Consider the following 16,099-nt stretch of genomic DNA (forward strand, 5'->3'; position numbering starts at 1 on the left):
TACAGAACCTTCATGGTTCTCCCCTTGGTGATGTATCAGTTCTCTTGTATCCTATAAAGAACTAAAAAAGTTTACATGACTGCACAAGATTTGTCTAAAAGCAAAGATCATCATAGAGTAGTTAGAGCCTGGGGCTCACACAGGTTAGCACCATGGCAAACACATATTAAAGGTGTAGGTGACCTATTGCTGGTTTGCCCCTACGCTTTTCACATTACTTATACCACCGAAGGGCAACATGACCATCTGTTTGCTTACAATGCCATTCCTGTATCGAAGGAATGGATTTCTTGTGTTTCCTACCACCTACCATATCTATACGAGGAATAAAATGTTATCTAACTTACTATACAAAAGTCAATAATGTATATAATACGACCTACAAACCACACCCTTCTGGTATAGGTATCAGATTTTAACCTACAGACTCTCAACTTTTATAAAATTGCATATCCAAACAGTAACAGCAAATATTTGGAGTCTTGCTAATGTATAATATCTAGAAAGACTGGTTGTCCCAGGCTCAAACTAATGCATTAAATTGTTGAACTAAAGTATAAATATTAATTTCGGTCCGAAGTTCAGAACACTTAAAAGATAAAAAAAACAGGAATATTGATCTTCTTAGAATGTTGATCCTACAAATGGAAGGAATTCTGTGTGAAAAATATGTACAACGTACAATAGGTAGGGCTACTGACAAATTAGCGCCTAAACAGAACAAATATATAAAATGTGTTGTATTATCTAACAGGTTCTCAGTGTTGTCAACAAACAGAATATGGCACTCAGTTATGTGTTCCTTATTTGTAATGGCAACGGGTTGTTGCCATTGCAAATAAGGTACACATAACTGAGTGCCACATTGTGTCTGTGGGAAGGGAGGGATTTATAAAAGCAAATTTCAGTGCTGCAGAATAATTTAATAATTGTGTAGTCTTAGACCTATAATACAATAAGTAAATTCAGGAGAAAGAATAGACATTTGAGAAAAATAAAAAGTATACCCGTTAAATACATCTACATTTAGTGCTTAGTCACAGGTATTGCTGGTTCGAGGTCTGTAGATATCTTTGAGCAAATTCTGTGGGTATCTTCATTACATTTTTCGGCAAGAAAAGGAATGTAAAACAAAGCTGACATAATACTACACAAATAGAGAGGCGAAACTTACTACAAAATAGTACTTCCATATGGTGTTAATGTAAAAGTGCCATAAAGTTATCAAATAAAAGTGCCATACAGTACTCAATAGAACTGCACTGCCCATACGGAAGAACTGGACACCATAACTGTGAATCTTACTGTACGTTTTATATTAGACTTAGATTTGTTCACATATATTAGCTAATAAATTCTACATCAAAAATATCAAGAATGTCCTACTGGTAAGAAGGAACAAAAAAAAAATCAAACAATACAGAAATTCTAAAAATATAAAATTAGATTTCATTTCAACTAATAATTCAGTCATTAGTTTATTTAATTTGTTTTAATTGAAAGCACCATTTACAAAAGAGTCCCTGTGTACTATAGAGCTGTATATTATAACTGTGACTCTTCCACAGCCCTAATCACTTTATATTACAGCACGGCAATTGTCTTTTCCATGAATCATTCACTCCAGAGGAACTGAAAGAGCTACTGTGTTTTATCCCCATTCAGATCCATCTACAAGTGAGGGGAGAGCACATTCTTCTCGTCTAGCCTCCAGTCTATTATACTCTACTTTACTGAAAAGCACAATAAGATCAAACAATGTGCACATTGACTTCAGAAATTATATTCTACCTGAATTAAAAAAGCTACAGCCAGATAAACCAAACTATGTGTTACCTGGTACTTTTACGCGGCCCGACCTGGGCCGTGCAAACGAGCGCCGATCAACGAGACAGCTCATTGATCGGTGCTCGTTTTATCCATACACAAGGAGCTAGTATGGGCACAGGAGCTCGTTACTCCGATCGCTTGTCTCCTAACATTTCTATCATGTCGGCAGCGCATCTCCCTGTTTACACAAGTAGATGTGCTGCCGACAACGATATTATTTTCAGTATTTAAAATGATACGATCAGCTGATGAACGAGCGTTTGCGAGTTCATCGGCCGATCGTTGCCCTGTTTACACAGGCCAGTTTTTGGGAACGAGCGTTCTGTGAACGCTCGTTTGCCCGATAATTGCCCAGTGTAAAAGGGCCTTAATATCGTCTAATTGTACAACTGCTAATAAAGGGTTAAATCAATAGGAATGATGCAAGGATAAATGAGTTTTACAACTAGGCATGGCTTCCTCCGATTGAAAGTGATGACATAGATGACATTTCAAGCTATCTGGAAGGTCACAGTAAGTGCAGACTGTCCATTTGAACTATAGCATATTTATCAATACATCATTTACAATACAATGACTGTACTGTGAAGTGCCCCCTCCCCCCATTATCGGTGTATTAAAAAAATATTGCACATAGGCAGATTCGGACTATGGTTCCTTGGACCGTCTAGAGGAAATTATTCTGAGGACTCACCTTCCTCCCTGCTAATTGGATGGCAAAAATTGTTGTTATCATTGCACACCCAGGATAAATCATTAGTAAAATCTAATAGGTTATTTTAACGCATAAGACATAGACCCTAGTGTCAAGTGATTGGCTCCAAAGTCAGTTCTAAATTGGGTGGTTTTCTGCTGGACTTTTATGGCCAATTATTGTGTCAGACTATTGGCCCAACAAAGAGTTCTCTGGTTCTCTGTTGGGCCGCCAGTCTAAATCTGATAAAAATTGACAAAATGGGCAGGTGATTGTTCTCTACCACAGGTGAAGGTTGTGCTGAACCTGTGTCCTCCAACATGTTTATATAGGTGATGCCCCTAATCTATGGCATTTATGTTACAAGTAGTGCATATGACCCCAAAATGAATACATAACCTAGAATAGATACCCTAATCTAATACAGACCCCAGACCCCCTAAACAAATACAGTCTCTAGATCAGATCCCCTAAACACAGACCACAGATAAGACCTCCTAAAGTAATACAAAGCCCAGACTTGACTCCTTAAATTTGGACCCCAGACGGCCAAACAAATATAGACCCCAGATCAGATTCCCTAAATACAGACCCCAGATCAGACCTCTTAAAGTAATACAGGCCAAGACTAAACTCTCTAAACAAATACAGAGCCCAGACCAGATCCCCTAAAGTAATACAGACCCAGACCAGCAGTTGGTAAGTATCATATATATATATGAGAAGCAGCACTGTGTATTTTCTGGGTGCAAGCAGTAGGAACTCTGACCTATAGGTCCACTGTGTGAGAGATCTTTATTCACCCATTATTGCAATGTTTGACCCTCTCGCTGAGTTGTTTATCAAACATATGCCAAGAGGATATACTTTTGAAATATGTCTGCACAATAAACCTACGGGTACATTACAGTGTATGTTTGATGTAGGCCAGAAGAAATGGTTGGACTAGAACCCTTGTCCACTTCTTCAGACTTTTTTCATGACCTTTAGCAGTTTTCTATTAACACATAATAGTAAATAAAATACAGCCATTAAATGGGTTATCAGGGGCTATAACATTGTTGGCCTATCCTTAAAATAAGTCATCAATGTTTGATCGGTTGGGGTTCGATCTCTGGCACCTCTGGAGATACCGGGCAGCCATGCATTATATGGCCATCCCATTGATTTAAATGTGTGATGTTTAATTTATCCTGGCGCTGTAGGGACACTAGATGCATGGTTCCCACACAGATTATGGCCTCTTTCACATGGCAATATATTGGTCAGTATTTTGCATTAGTATTTGGAAGCCAAAACCAGGATTAAAACCTACACAAAGAAAAAGTATAAAGATTTGTACCTCTTCTGTATTTTGGACCCATTCCTGGTTTTGCCTTACAAATACTAACGCAAAATACTGACCAAAATACTGCCGTGTGAAAGAGGCATGAAGCTAATTCCTGGGGCTTCCAGCAGAGGGATACCTTGTGATCATCATATCGTCATGGACCCCTCTACCCAAATAGGACTGTCCACAGCGAACAATCCCTTTAAGAAAGACATAGGGTGAAAATTAGCGGAAGCAAGTCGCAAGAATACAACTACCATGCACTAAAAGTCTGTGTTACCCCATCTTAACTCAGAAATATTATCTATTCTCTATTTAGATGAAATAAACAGAGTTGTCATGAGTACTACTGGATTTCAGGCACCATTGACAATTGTGAATCAGTTGGTGGAGGGGCTCTGGGGAGAGCTAAACAAACATGTAAGAGATACATAATGGGACATCTACATTGAGCTGCCTAATTTTATTTACACATCTAACATTGAGCTTGTAGACACCCCTTTCTTCTACCGCGCGGCTCATTATCCCGCTCTTGTCATGGTTCTGCATGGGGACGCCTTTGTCTTCTTTTGTTAATGATAGATAAACACATCACAAACAACAGGGGATTAAATGACGGCTCAAAAAAGGTAACCTGAGGGTTTGGAGTCGGGTTAGGGGAGTGGCACTGTAATCTAAAGGCTTTTATGGATTGAATACACAGACGTCCAGGTGACCAGTTCTGTAGCATCAGACATTTCAGTTTGTTTTTTTTTCAGTAGTTCATTATAATCCAATTTGCATATAAAGAAATTAGCTCTCTGTGCTGAATAAACAGGCTGCCTAGTAAACAGAATTACGCAAATCTGCCTGTAGAAAAAAATTGGATGTTCACTGTTCAAATGTCTGGATGATGCAAATGGCATATACCTACAAAAACAACGAAGCTGTGTAAAGGCCCTTTTACACCGGCCGATAAGCGGCTGGTGCAGTGAGCGCCGATCAATGATACATCGTTGGTTGGCGCTCGTTTGCTCCGATCACACGGAGCTATGGATGGGGACGAGCGGTCGTTACTCCGATCACTCATCCCCATATATTATTATCACGTCGGCAGCGCGTCTTCCTCTTTACACAGAGAGATGTGCTGCCGACAACGATAATATTTCCCTTTTTTTTAAATGATACGACCAGCAGATGATCGAGCGTTTGCTCGTTCATCTGCTGATCGTTCCCCTGTTTACACAGGGAAATTATCAGCAACGAGCAACGCTCGTCTGCCCGATAATCGTCCAGTGTAAAACCCCCTTTAGTTTTAGACAATGTAAACTTAGACCAGGCAGTCAGAAGATGGATCAAATTGATCACAATGACGCATGCTATAAGATAAATTTGGTGCATCTAGCTAAACTTGCTGGACACTTTCCCCTACTTGAACCACCTTTGATTTGGCTTAATTTGCAATAGAATTGTTTGCTAAATCTTTGGCTCAATTGGTCACGCCCCTTTTCTAAGCCACACCCCTTTTAGACATGTCTAGACAGGTGCAAACCTCTGTTCTAATATAAAAAAATATCCAAATTGTGGCACATTTTGAACACATTCTAGGCATAGACATATTAGTAGATCTGCCCCAATGTGCTCACTACAGTATATCAAGACTAGATCTAGGATCCTCCACATTCTCACCTTGTATCATTAGTCTTTGGTGCTCATGAGTCATTTAAAAAATAAATAACGGTTAACCAAACAATATCATAAGATAAAGTTGGGATGGTTTCTTTGCTTAAAGGGATGGTTCTAAGATGCCAAATGTAGGCGTTATGTACAATTCAGCCCATTAGACTTCAAGTTTTTTTTAGTATGTTACTACCAGTGTATAACAGGGCCCACCACATACATGTGGTATTTATATACAGATTTAGGCCCCCAGCTACCTCTGCACCTCCTATAGCTAGGCCCCCAACACAAAGCATAAATAAAAAAGTACAGAATATATTTAAGAGATACTCTCTATATAAAATATCTAAAAAAAATTAAAAAATTGCATACTATTACAGTTACAGTTCCTGTGTATATCCGTTTATAGGACTTGCAGACCCCTCCCCCCTCCAATGGGCAATTTTGCAATCACAGCAGACTAGGCCAAACAAACGGCCATACAAGCCGTAAAAGTACAAAGTTCATTATCTTCCGTATATAGATTCCATACAAAGGGATATTTGACAATATTGATGGTTAGGTAGTGAGTCTGGGTATAACTTTTCAGTTCTGAGAAAAACACAAAAAATAACAGTAGATTAAATTCTAAGAATTATTTCCTGTACATATCATTAGCAGAACAGCAGATTTCTCTACAAAGTACAGGGACCGAGTGTTCACTTTATTTTTTAATCCCATAATTCTCTACTTCTCAGGGAGGTACCAACTGTGAAGGGGAGGAGCTAAATTTTATACAGCATCCGAATGCCCAGAATTGGGGTTGAACGAATCAACTTGCCTGTTTCACTGTTTGGTCAATTCTCTGGTTCATAGAATACAATGGGAGAATGGATTCACCTACTTTTTCTTATAAATCCGCCAAAAGCAAATCTTAAACCTGGTGAATTAATTACCCAATTCCTCGTAATGGGTGACAATTCAGCGAAAACGCAGCACGGGAACAAAATTATCTTACCTCCAGCCAGGCGCTGGAGTGGGGGGGCACTTCAGGGGTGAATTATCTGTTTATAATTTTACACCACCCCCTGCCCTGCTGCTAGTTTTAAAGAGTCCCGGATAACTTCTTTATTCTGCTAGAGGTGGAGAAGGAGACAGAACTTTTAAAGGGTCAGTCCCTACTACAGCAGCTGCTTCCTCCTTCTCCTCTATAATATACAGGAATTCATTTTACATTGCTCCTAATATAACTTCATCTAGCATGAAGCATCAAGATAGCAGCAGGGACCTTCACTGTGTACACATGCTGCACACTCAGGCTGGGTTCACACGTGGCGGAATTTCACTTAAATTCCGCTGCGGACACTCCGCAGCATTAATCCGCAGCGGAGCCGTTTGTCCATTGACTTACACTTTAATTTAGCAGTGTTCGTTTAGACGAGGCGTAAAATTCCGCTGCGGAGCATAGGCTGCGGAGCGGAATTTGGTGTCCGCAGCATGCTCTGTCTGTTGCGGAGCAGTGGCGGACTCATGGCGGAATTTCTCCATTGACTTCAATGGAGATTCTAATTTCCGCAATGAAGTCCGCAGCTGTCATGCACATGTTATGTGTGCTGCGGATCCGTCTTGCTTTTTTAACTTGACATTTCTTCATTCTGGCTGGACCTATGTATTTCTAGGTCTACAGCCAGACTGAGGAAGTCAATGGGGCTCCCGTAATTACGGGAGCGTTGCTAGGCGACGTCAGTAAATAGTCACTGTCCAGGGTGCTGAAAGAGTTAAGCGATCGGCAGTAACTGTTTCTGCACCCTGGACAGTGACTACCGATCCCAATATACAGCAACCTGTAAAAAAATATAAGTTCATACTTACCGAGAACTCCCTGCTTCTGTCTCCAGTCCGGCCTCCCAGGATGACGTTTCAGTCTAAGTGACGGCTGCAGCCAATCACAGGCTAATAACAGGCTGCAGCGGTCACATGGACTGCCGCGTCATCCAGGGAGATCGGGCTGGATGCCGAAGGAGGGACGCGTCACCAAGACAACGGGCGGTAAGTATGAATTTCTTTGACTTTCACAAGGGAAAGTGCTGTCCCTTCTCTCTATCCTGCACTGATAGGGAGAAGGGAAGTACTTTTACCGCAGTCCGCAGCAGCTAGTCCGCATCAATTTACTGCACATTTTGTGCAGATCCGCAGCAGAATCTGCAATGCAGATTCTGTGCGGCATTGATGCGGACAGTTGCGGAGGAAATCCGCCACGTGTGGTCATGCCCTCACAGTCTCCCCTCTCATGGCTAGTTCACACAGAGTTTTTTTGGCTCTGATTTTAACGTTGGAAACAGCGCCAAAAAACGGCTGAAATTACCTTTAATTGATTTCAATAGGAGGCGGAGACGTTTTTTTTCCCACGTGCGGAAAAAAAGGCTGGTAGGAAATAAAAGCGTCATGCTCTTTCTTCCCGCGTTTCCATCTCTGACCTCTTATTGACATCAATGAGAGACAGAGAAAGCGGTTTTCGCTGAGCTTTTTGCCTGCGGCGCTCAATGGCCGGGGCCAAAAAAACGCAGCAAAAAACGTGGCAAAGAAAGTGCAGGCAGGCCTGCAAAAACTCCATGTGAACATACCCTCACAGTGGACTCCCCCAGCTCAGAAGTAGGAAATCTCACTCAGCAGTCAAAATCTGAGTGCTTTTTGCAACTGATTTCAGCTGAAGTCAACTCACGTTCTTAAAGGGACAGAGCTTTTATGCCTAAATTAGGGAAGGTTTTTGTTTTTGTTCTACTCTATGTATTTGAGAGAGGTTTTATGTTTTGGTCTTCTATTAATTCATGAGGTTTCCCAGGAAGTTATAGGTCCTCTTTAAGCTACACTATTGCGCCAGGGCCAAAAAACATCTGACAGTGACTTATCCCCATAGGAACAAAGAATTGATTTGTTATAAGAATCAATCTTATTTCCCCAAAAGAAATGTAAAAAAAAAAATGTTTACATAACTAGTATTACCACGTCTGTAAAAGTTTGATCTATTGCAATATAACATTGTTTAAGCAGCACAGTGAACGCCATGAAAAAATAAAACACCAGGATTGCTTTTCTTTGGTCACCTCATTCCCCACAAAAATTTGTATGAAAAGTAATCAAAAAATAATCTTACGTACCTCACAATTTTACCAATAAAAACTACAGCTCGCCAAGCAAAAAATAAGCCCTAACCTTGCTCAATCGACAGAAAAATGAAAACGCTATTCCTCGGAATATGGCGACACAAAACTAATTAAATTTTTAACAATTATTTTTTTCCTTGTAAAAGTAATGAAACACAAAAAAAACAACATAAATTTGGTATCACTGTAGTCATATTGACTCGCAGAATAAAGTTAACATGTCATTTTTACTGTATGTGGACGAAAAGAAACCCAAAAAACAATGGAGTAATCACAGGTTTTTTTTTCATTCCATCCCACAAATACATTTTTTCCAGTTTCCCAGTACATTATAAAGTACAATAAAGGGTGCCATGAAAAACTACAACTTGTCCTGCAAAAAACAAGCCATAATACGTCTATATTGATGGAAAAATAAAAAAGTTATGGCTTTTGGAAGGTGGGCAGGAAAAAGCGAAAATTAAAATCAGAAAAATGGCTCCGCAGGGAAATCGTTAAAGAGTTAACACTTGTGTGACCTTAGTACAAATTATCATTATTCATCACACACAAGGAAGTGAAGTTGCTGAAGGAACCACTCCTGTTTGAGGGACAGCCGGCAGTTAATGATTTGTCTCTGACACAGTCTAACCAGAATGAATAGTTGAAATTGAGGTTATAAACTGGGAAAGAAGAAAGAGAGGACACTGCCTGGCAATTATTTTAATTTTTCTGGGGCACAATTTCAGTTTGCTGCCCTAGCCCCGAATCTAAATACCCCGGCCAAGGCAGAGTGAGTTTTTGGCTCCCCCCTTGGCACCCACGCATATGCCCTGTCAGGTGGCTCATGGAAGATAAGCAGCATAGCCGACACCATCAAAGACTATCAGACTGTATCGGTAGATTGTAAACTCTTATGGGCAGGTTAATTTCTCCTTTTTTCTTATTGTTGATTTTCATTGGTTTGCATTATTTTCCATTTGGTATGGTTACTGCTTCCCCAGATTGTAAAGCAATAAGGAATATGTTGGCGCTATATGTATAAAGGTTCTTCTCGTTGTTATTATTATCTAGAAGTCGGCCTGTTGTGACCTGCATGAGTGCATTCACCAAAACAAAATATTTTTACCGTTTCAGCAAATGATGAAACGGTAATAGTCATTATAGCTTTAAAACTTTGCTTTTTTATTTCTATCATTAAAAATTCACGTCATTGATATAAAAGCATCACAGAAAATATCATAGCACATATATTTTCTTTTTTCAGATCTAAATAGGCACAACATTTATCCGCACCAAAAAATAATAATTAAAGAGTGGAATTATCGCACTCAGACGTCGTCCAGTCTTGGTGTGCTGTAACTCCAAATACCGTAATGCGGTACTCCGCTTATTGGATCACTTTGGAGTATAGGTTTTTCTCTGGCAGAGCACCCGTCCTAAGAGGGGCTAGCCTGCAAGTAAACTGTTCCTTCCAAGTGGCACTAATTCACTCAACTACCACTACCATACAAAACAAAAATCATATTGAATTTTATTATGGTAGAATTTTAAAAGTAAAGAAGTCCCCTGCGTTTTTACCACATGTCTTCGGAGTTTCATCAGGGGACACATGCACTGTGAAGTACAAAATAGAGTAAAGGTCCATTCCCATATGGAGACGCTTATGGTATAAAAATAGCAAAACTCAGAACACTTTTGGCCATGCCCAAAAATTGATAGCCAATAATGTTCAACTTGGCTTTTTTTTTTTTACAATTATCTGTTAGGTGTATGTGAAAATCTGTCACGCTTTCATTGGCCCAATGTGTCAAAATTGAATGTTTACGCAGACTTTGTTTCTTGTACATAGTGATGATTGATATAATATGGCTAATAAATTGTTATAAATCATTATAATCTGATCTGTAACGTCAATACTCGCATGTCTTCAAGAACATGCATGGTGGTATTTACGGTGAAGCCATCCTGGAAACAGTCCTGGTAGTGTGGCATTGAAGTTATACTGAAGGAATGTTAATAGGTAACTTTTATAGGTCATATCTCATCTTACTCATAATATTTCTCAGACAAAAGGCAAGTCACGCACATGTTGGTCTGTATAAGCAAAATGGAATATTTAAACTAAAGATAGCAGCTGGAAAACTAGTAGGAGGTTTATTAATATGAATTACATGTTTTACAAAGAAATAATAACAAAAAATAAAAAACATTTCAGACCAAGAGACATGTATATCATTGGTCATTATGATGAACATTTCTCTTGCTTAGGATGGACAGATACATATCCAATGAATATAAGTGAATTACAAGTGACCCGATTGCCCTGAAAACTTGTGTCTCTTTTTCAACTCTTTAAAGGGAACCTGTCACATCAGTTTCCGCACCTAATCTGCGCTATGTGCCATGTACAGTGTAATAAAGATCGTTGCTCACCAAAAATTGTATTTTGAAAGGATGCCTGATACCTTTAGTAATTGATTGCAAAGTTTTCCTGAGCCCTATGTACGGTGAAAGGTCCGCTGAGCGTTTCAGCTTTTTTATGAGATTTTGCTGCAGCGACATGGCCCCTCCAGGATGTGTTCATCAGAATCCTGCGATTGTGCAGTGGAAAAGGTGTACTCCAGCCTGGCGCATGATCCTGCTCCCTGCTCCGTGCTGCAGGTAGAGATATAAGATAGTGTGGTAAGGGAGCGGTACTGCATGGGAGAGGCTAGATCATGATGTCAGAGTGATGAGTCGTTCTGTGATAGGATGGGGCGTAGAGTGGGGCTTGCTGACACCAGTACTGCCAGGCTATGATCTGCACGCCCCGGCCCATGTAAGTCACGGTGGGAAAGCTGGGTTACATCTGAGTTCTCAGACTGAGCTTATCCGTAACTCAGCTTTCCCACTGCTTGGCAGCAGCGGCTGATGGGTGGCCATGACTTACATTATAACCATAAAGCTAGGCAGTGGGAAAGAAGTAGCTTGGTCACGCACGTGGTCAACCACGCGGATTTGAGATTCGTGCTCCGCAAACCCCAAACGTTTCGGATTTCGATGAATCCTAATTTTCGGAAATTTTAACCAATTCGATTTGTGTAGAATTGATTCGCTCATCTCTAATCATCCACCATCTGCTTCTGTATGGCAGCATTATTTCAGCATATTTATGGAATTAAATATTGGTAAAACAACAACAACATTTTTATGATTGATATCAATCAGACGCTGAACAGGTTTGGGTTTGTGAGCATAGATCTATTAACAACATACAATATATCTCCCTAGGCCGGTGATCCATTGTCAGAGACAAGCCTTGGCTCCATTTGTCTATCTTTGGTAGAATGTCAAAATTATTTCTAGCCCAAGTGAGGCATCTAAAATATGTGTACGTTTTCATTTGTCTACATAGTTTAGCTACACATGCCACTGACGTGTTTGTAAGGAGGCGCCTCCGCAAAAGTAAATTTGGACATTTTTCCGTACCCCTTACATAGTAGTGCATTTGAAATGTTCTCCTATTACTGTGCAGGTGTGTTGTGTATGTCTCAGTGAAGTTGACTGGACTGTCATGTTGCGTTGTGCCATGTTCTAACATGTTTTTGTACTGTGGCACTAATATATGATGTGATGTTTAGTCTGTTTACAGGCGGGCACGGTGGCTGGCGAGGTCTTTGGGCAGGTGCGCGGACGCAATGGCGTGGCACACCACTCAAGCTCTGTGCAAGGGTGGAGCCAGACTACAAATGAGGTGTTTTGGCGCACCTCGTGGTCACAGTTTCCAGCGTGATTGAAAAGCGTACAAAGAGACCCTGTCAGGTGCGAGTGAAGTAATGCACGGGACTGACAGTGAAGTAGAGAACTAGAGGAGGTCCTCAAACATGTTAGACAGCTGGTGAACACGAGAGCAGGTGAATAGTTATGAGCCTTTTGGAGTGTTTTATTTATTTTCTGAAGATAGAAACATCCATTATAAGTCTGATTCAGCTTTGGGGGACATGTTTAGACCATAGAAATTGTGCTATTAGTTTCATGTATCTCTATAGGTATCGTCACATATGCAGATAACATGACTACTCCAAAAGCCTACATGTTGCTCTCGTTTGAGTGGCATAACTGTCTAGTTACGCAATCCTTCTGGCCCAATCCCTACATAACTAGGCGAGGCAGACAGATCGAGCAAGGGGCCCCTGGACAAAAACATTATATGGGCCCCTTGTGCTCCAATATCTCATCCTTCCATGTCTCCCTAACAATTCACAGGATAAGTTACTAAAATGGCATAAAGCCCCACTGGAGATCCAACACTTTACTAACAGGCCATTAAAGTAGTAATGTACATATAAATATTTATATACGGTGGATGGGTCACGCAATACAGTCACTATTAAAACTCACTGTGTGCCAAATGCTTCTACTGTGTATTATAGACGTTCATATGGCACCAAACGGTGCTCTCAGAGGTACAGCAATTGATCAGCAATTGAGAGCTATAGAATTACTTAACTCAGTCCCGCAACGTAATCTTATAGGGAGTAGAAGCCTGATAGCTGCTTTTAGGGTAGTAGAGGGGCCCCATACCCACTAGTCTCCTGTGCAGCTGCACATGTTGCACAATTAGGTATTTCTGCCTCTGCACCACGTATGCTTGCCACTCTCTGCAATGGCAGCCATATCGGTTGACGCCACTTTTCAAGAAATTGAAGTTGAATTTTTAGAACTCTTGACAGAGAGCAACATTAGGACTTTTGTTGTGGATATCCTCTGTGAATTCTGTACTCGAATTGAAATGATTTCATGGAAAATAAATTGCTTACATAAGGGTGTGTGCCAAATGTTATACCCCGTTCCGGGTGTGAAGTGATAAGAAATGGTAGCCAGTGGTGTACCAGTGATAATTAGCGAGTAGAAATGTTGCAGTAATTATTCTCTAATGACAAGTGATATGCAGCAGTTTTTTTTTAATCTAGAGAAAATTGGAGTGGTGTACTACCTGGATGTTGCTTGTTCTCCCTATATGTTCTATCTCATTCATCCTGATCTCCTTACTAACAGGTTATGTTGCCCTGAGCTATTCTTTTGTTTTGAAATGAGGCAGTATTTCAGGTACCTGATCTGGCTTGTCTCCATCCGAATATGCTTAAACTATGCTAGCAGTGACCCTAGGCTTCGAAGGAACATTTTTTTCTTGTTCTTCTGCTTCTGACCTTTTGGCCTGTCAATGGATTAAGTTCTGATCTGTCTATGGATTAGGTCTCACTCTAGAGCCTTTGTGCTCCATTTGCAACCTGTTGTCACCAGCCTCTCAGAAGAATGCTGATGGAAACTGCATCCCGAGGTCACTCAGTGGAAGTCAAATGCTCTTTAATGAACAAATACATTGGGTACTATGTGGCCATCCAGACCCTCAGCCTGATCATTGCAGCCTGTATTGCAGTTTCTAGAGAAAAATTGGCACTCAAACCAGATATTTGTTGTTGGCGCCTGCCAATTTAGATGACACTCTAATGTGTATCGGGACATTATTACTGTCCTTTGATGTCTCATGTTGGGGAAAATTTGGCTTCAATCTGCCACTTATACATCACCCTAATTTAAATAACATGCACACTTAACCAAGCCAAATATGCATGTTTATAAAGAAGTTGGAGAGCAAAACTGTTGCCTACCTGTTCTCTTCTGACCCCATTTAGCAGATGGGCTCAGGCTCTTACACAATGAGAGGTTCCAAAGGTCCAGCCGAAGACAACCACATTTGAAGTTGGCTTTGGAGCTTGTCACTAGGGTTGATGTATTATGGATAATTCACAAATATCATGACCCCCCTGCACGGCCGGCTCCAGGATTATGTGGGCCCTTGGGCGACAGAACCATAGTGGGCCCCTTTGCGGTGCAACTCGAGCGGCGGCAGTATAAAGGCAGAAACATAATGCCAGAAGGATGTAACCATGGATCACTTACCATTCACATGTAAGTCATGGGCCAATGAATCCAGATAGTGCAGTTTCTGCGATGTGTGAATCTTGATGTACCTGTTACATGGAGGTTGTGCTTTCCGGAAGACCTGGTATCCATAGGCTTGAGTATTTCAGTACCTTGATGCATTAGAAGTAAACGTGATGTTGATGAACTGCCTCTACCAATACCACCTATACTGTCCCTTACAGGGCACCAACCCCCCAAAAAAGGTGATCTTTAAAGAGGCCCTGTCACCACATTATAAATGCCCTATCCTGCACCTAACATTATCGGCGCTGTAATGTAGGCTACAGCGGTGTTTTTTATTTAGAAATACGATCATTTTTTATAGAGTTATGACCTATTTTAGCTTAATGCTAATTACTTTCTTAATGGACAACTGGGCGTGTTTTTACTTTTTGACCAAGTGGGCGTTGTGGAGAGAAGTGCATGATGCTGACCAATCAGTGACCTATCAGCGTCATACACTTCTCTCCATTCATTTACACAGCACATAGTAATCTTACTAGATCACTATGTGCAGCCACATACACACACATTAACGTTACTCAAGTGTCCTGAGAGTTAATAGACATCACTACCAGCCAGGACGGGATGTCTATTCAGAATCCTGACACTTCGGTAACGTTTGTGTGAGACTTACAGCTAGGCAAGCGCAATCTCGTTTTAAATGACAGTTTACAGCGTAATCTCGCGAGATTACGCTTGCCTTGCTGTAAATCTCACAAATGTTGACAAAGATCCCATAGAGACGGATCAAAACATTGCCTGCCTGGGGTGAATAAACACACCACTTTTTTTCACCAATTTCCTTGGAGTGCCACCTCTTCATTTTTTTTTGATTATATATATATACATATATATATGAGACCGCATATCTATAGCACTATGACCCTATAGCTATGGATAGGATTACATACTGTGGCTCAGCAGACAGTATCACACATGATAGGCTTAGATATAGTGCTCAGCTTGCTGACATTGCGGCTCCTGCGCTGGATGCAGGAAAGGTAAGTATAAGAATTGTTTTGCTTTTTTATGCGTTACTAATTTTCTTTGTGTTTTTTTACAGGTTCAGATGTTGGACTACTTCGGATTCGAGGACTACTTCGAAGACAGAGTTTTTTTATTCTCAATAAAATGGTTAACGAGGGTTGTGTGGGGTTTTTAATTTCAATAAAATATCTCTTCCATGTCCTTGTATTTTTTTTAAACTTTATTACTACCACCTTAGTAATGGCCGTTGGCAGATTGACAGTGTCCATTACTAAGGCGGGCTTAGCGGTAGCCGTTGCAGAGGCTAATACTAACCCCCATTATTACCCCGGTACCCTTCGCCACCAGGGTTGCCGGGAAGAGCCGAGTACGATCCAGTACCCGACCTTCAGTAGCGATGGTTGGGAACTGGGAAGGCCGCAGGCTGGTGCCATTAGACTGCGAAAAGCCAAAAACAGTGGTCCTTCCTACCCTGGTAATGCTAGCCTGCTGCTGCTGTGTTGT

General features: G+C 40.8%; 1 long non-coding RNA gene across 1 annotated transcript in view; it reads left to right on the forward strand.

Annotated features, from left to right (window-relative positions):
* LOC142661961 (uncharacterized) overlaps positions 1 to 15,756 on the forward strand; it is a 158,407-nt gene extending 142,651 nt beyond the window's left edge. Inside the window, exon 3 of the long non-coding RNA XR_012850853.1 lies at positions 15,672 to 15,756. This is a non-coding gene — a long non-coding RNA (uncharacterized LOC142661961). The remainder of the gene's footprint in view (positions 1 to 15,671) is intronic.
* The last annotated feature ends 343 nt before the right edge of the window (positions 15,757 to 16,099 follow it).

The sequence above is a fragment of the Rhinoderma darwinii genome, chromosome 10 (assembly GCF_050947455.1).
Source record: "Rhinoderma darwinii isolate aRhiDar2 chromosome 10, aRhiDar2.hap1, whole genome shotgun sequence".
Lineage (NCBI taxonomy): Eukaryota > Metazoa > Chordata > Amphibia > Anura > Rhinodermatidae > Rhinoderma > Rhinoderma darwinii.